Below are 4656 nucleotides of genomic sequence, written 5' to 3' on the forward strand. Positions count from 1 at the left end.
AGTGCTTATATCATCCACTTTGTATCTACGTTCAATTTCCTTAGCCACCTTCTGCCCTACTCCCCACCATGTGTCTATAACTTTCCGTACCTCTAGAACTTCTTTTGTCGGGAATCTCATGACATTCTAATGCTAAGTTTTCCCCAAATCTGTAATTATCTTATTTATCTACTTCAAACTCACACCAAACCAACGAATTTTATCCAAACAGTCATATGAACGCCAAGTCCCCCAAGCATTCATCCTAACGTATTGCTTTACCACTGAATTGCAAAACATTCTGACCGGCCCTCGTAAATTAAGCACACACAGATAGGTAAATTTGCAAGCTTTGTTTTTCTGGTGGACGAACAGACAGACAGATTTCGCCATCAGGAATGCGCGCGCGCACACTTAACCCCACACACACATGACCGTCACAACAAAAATTCAAGCCAACTTGTTGCAGGTCGAGTCCTGATAGCCAGATTAAACTTGTGATATTAAAAGTGGCAGCGGCGGCGGGCGGCAGGCGATGGCAGGCGGCAGGCGGCAGGCGGCACAGGCAACTTTGTGTCTTAAACTGGTGGTGGTGGGTGCCGGTAACGCTACTCTACGACGCCACAAGTGCCTTTATATTGCAGGTACACACGCCATAACGCTAACTGGGCAGACTACCACACGGCGTTATGTCCTCTGCATCATACAGTATATGTGAGGACTTCACAAACTGGCCACCACCTGCTGCCTCCCCCCGTCTAACAAGCTAACTTAGGGAAAAACGACGGATTTTCCAAGTTTAACAGGTTAATTTGTCCCGTCTAACTGGCTGACTTAAGAGAAGAAAGGATTTGCCAATTTTCCTAACTTAATTTTTCCTGTCTAATGAGTTGACTAAGGAAAAAAAATGATTTTCCAAAGTCAATTCTTCCGCTAACTGGCTGACTTACGTAAAAAAAAAATAATCATTTCCTAAAGTTAGCCCCGCCCCCTTATAAACTAATTCATTTCACCTCAGTCACAAATAAGTTCAGGTTTCCCTTATCTAACCGGCTGACATTAGTCACGGGATTTAAGCACCTCTATCCTGACTTAAGTATCCGGGTCCTGACATTAAAATCTAGACCCTGTCTCAAATATCCGGCTGCTCTAGGATTAAGGGGTATCACAACCTTAACTTAATAATCCGGCTCCTGATCTAAATATATATGGGCCTTAGGTATCCGGTTCCTGACTTCGGTATCAAGATTCTGGCAGTGTTATCTGGCTCGTACCTACAACATCCGGCCGTCTTAGATATTCAAATTGCAGTCTTAATATCCGGTCTGTGTGCGCGTGTGTGTGGGACGGGGAGGTAGGTGTGTGTGTGTGTGTGTGTGTGTGTGTGTGTGTGTGTGTGTGTGTGTGTGTGTGTGTAAGGTTGTAAAGGATGAGAGAGAGAGAAGAGAGAGAGAGAGAGAGAGAGAGAGAGAGAGAGAGTTGATGGGAGAGGAGAGGAATGGCTGCTGGTGTGTGAGAGGAGGGAGGAGGAGAGAGGGGTAAACGGGAAGGTAGGTGGCAGCATTAGCAGGACGGGTGTCATAATGGGGAGTGATAACGCTAAGTGACACACCACCATCACCTACGCGCGCACACACCCGGCCCCTGCTTCCGTGTCAGGGAAATTTATAGACCGAACAGTGGTGGAGATTTCCCTGATGACGAGCTCAGAATTCCCCAGCGGAATAAAAGGATTCCCTGATATACTACTACTACCACTACTACAACTGCTACTAATAGTTGCCCCTCATGTAACGAGGATGGCCGGCCCAAGGGCCACCTTGGCGTGAATTTGTTTAAGGTGCTGAAGTTGTCGCCAACACAACAACCACACCCTGAGTTAACGAGCTGCATGACCCAGTGTCAAGGAATAGTTCGAGAAGACCGGACAACTCGCCAACTGCACTGGCTAATCATTACCCCGGAACACGATCCGCAAATAGATTAACATCCAGGTTCCCAATTACTGCTGGGTAGACAGAAGCAAATGGCGTAAACAAACTTGCCCATAGTTTCACCCTACCCGGGGATCGAACCCGGGTCCACTCGCTTGCGAGGCGAGTATGCTGACCATTACACCACAGGTCGCTGCTGCATTACTACTACATACACATACAACACCATTACCAGTTCTTCCTTCCTCTGAGTTCTCAAGATTTCGTATCATGAGTGAGTGAGGATCACACTATGTTTGTCTATACTACAACAGTTCCGCAATCGACGTCAATGAAATGTGTATGAAGTCGCGGAGGAACTCATTTGAAGGTGTGTGTGTGTGTGTGTGTGTGTGTTCCTGAAAGACTGAGGTCGCCAAGTTTCAGAAAATCGATGAAATTTTGATAAAAGAAATGAGAGAGAGAGAGAGAGAGAGAGAGAGAGAGAGAGAGAGAGAGAGAGAGAGAGAGAGAGAGAATCTCCTCCTGTACGTTGTTCCAAGACCATCATGTGTGTTCAAACCTTTGTTGATTCCCATGTCTTCTACCACCACTACCACTGTCAAACCCCAGCACTATCACCATCACCACCACCACTAATAACAACACGAACACCACTCAACCTACCCATCACCACTACTACCATCACTCACTATCTACCACTCTCCCTACCCACCACCACTCACCTCGGCCATCACCGCCGCTGACCTACATCCCATCACTATTAACCAAATACAAGATTAGATTAACCAACATTAACTAATCGTTCGCTCTCACCTCTATTCCTGTCCCGGCCCCTGTATAACGAGTGCTCTCTCTCTCTCTCTCTCTCTCTCTCTCTCTCTCATACAAACACAGATACACATAACGCCTAAACACACACAAATTAAACAGATTACAACATAAACATCACGAAGCTCATTAGTCATCAAATCTGCTAACAGTCAGTAGGGTGTCTCAGTTAACACCTGCCTGGCCGGGTTATTTAACACTGTGTGGCAGGGTTGTGTTGGTGTGCCTTCATTAAGCCTTACCAAGATAACAAGGTGAGGCAGTGGTGGTGGCCTGAATTAACACGTGTTGAGTATACCTGACCCACCCACCACACACCTCCACCCAAACGAACATGATGAACAATATTGTTATCTGTATAATTATCAGGATAATCTTTATGCAATATTTCAACAGTTACTATGTCTGTTACACCACCACCTACAACGAAAACAACAACAAGTGTAGTCTGAGAAGTTGTGCCCCAAACATAATCGTCTCGGTTAAAGCTTCTGATAAGGACTTACCTCACTTATGATGATGTTTATACGGTAAGTGTAAAGTGATGGTCCGGGGTGTAAATAAGTTTTGGAAAGCAGAGGTTCTGCAAAATGGAATTTTAACAGAAAAGTCATTTGCCCTTCCAGATGCCTGGCTGATAGTGCGTGGAGGCAGAGTGTAGCTCGTCACAACACTATTAAGTATATTAACTATTTAGTATATTATCTACAAAACCGAGAAAGCCATGAGATATCACTGACTGAGCAATGCTGAAAATTTTCAAGTAAAATCATTATTGCTGATCATTTTGATGGGTTTTCTCTGCACCAATCAAGGAAGTGAAGTGCCCAACACCACACCCAGCCCACAGATGACAACAGTATTCCATCAGGGAGAGCACATGATTTACATTAATGGCTGCCAACTGCTCATCAGCGAAGTAGGACCTGACTCTGCACAAGCCAAAGCTTCATTTAAGCATTTTTGGTTAAATTTATGAAAAGTTTTATCGTAAACCTTAAGGTAACAATGAAGCCTTAACTCTCAATGCTGTGTGGTGGTCAAAGTTAAGGTTGCAGTGTGTATTATTATTTCTCTTCTTAACAGTAAAACAGTTGAACCTTCTCGAACCTATTGTCACCTAACCAAGACGGAGTTACACCATGATGTGATGTTCAAGGTGTGGAAGTAACTAAGGCATCACGGGGATGTGTATAAATATGGTGTATAAACAAAACCTAATAAGATAAATCACCTCATTGTTCGCAGTTAGTGGTTATGCATACATGTTACAGACTCGCTACAGTTCGTGGTTAAGTTAAGTAGACATGTTACAGTGCCTTGTTTAAAAGTCCTCGATTAAATAGATGCATTACTAAATTTATCGTTACAGTTCTTGGTTAAGTATATAAGCATGACACGTTACAGTCGTCGGTTAACACATTACAGAAGAGGTTATTGATCACGTGTATCGTTCAGCCGTACACAGTCACTCACCCATACATACATACATACCCAGCGACCGTCCCGGAAAACTTACACAAGAACACCATGAACTCAATCATCAATACTGAAGAAGAAGAAGAAGGGGAGGGTCAGTCACCAGCCCCTTTCTTAAAATCAAGTCACCAATAATATCCCTCCCCTCACCATCATCACTAAGGTACCAGATTAACAGCATGTAAGACCCTCCTCCTCTCGATCACCAATCTCTCACCACCCTCCCTGACTCACCAAGATAAATGTTAGTCCCTCCCCTCAGTCACCAGTCTCTCACCACCCCCCTGACTACCTTCACCAAGATACAAGTTAGTTCCTCATTTCAAACACCACTCCCTCACCATAATGACGGGATGACAACATGTAAGTACAATTACAAGCCCTACTCTCTCGCCCACCCTGGGGGTTTCGTCCCCCCGTTAGTTGGGTTACA

The 4656-nt window shown here is 44.6% G+C and overlaps 1 non-coding gene across 1 annotated transcript; it reads right to left on the bottom strand.

Moving 5' to 3' along the window:
- Positions 1-2032: 2032 nt before the first annotated feature.
- On the bottom strand, positions 2033-2106 carry Trnaa-cgc. Its single transcript has one exon. It is a non-coding gene; the product is annotated as a tRNA-Ala (tRNA).
- Between the last annotated feature and the right edge of the window lie 2550 nt (positions 2107-4656).

Source organism: Homarus americanus, unplaced genomic scaffold (assembly GCF_018991925.1).
Source record: "Homarus americanus isolate GMGI-L3 unplaced genomic scaffold, GMGI_Hamer_2.0 scaffold58748, whole genome shotgun sequence".
Taxonomy (NCBI): Eukaryota; Metazoa; Arthropoda; class Malacostraca; order Decapoda; family Nephropidae; genus Homarus; species Homarus americanus.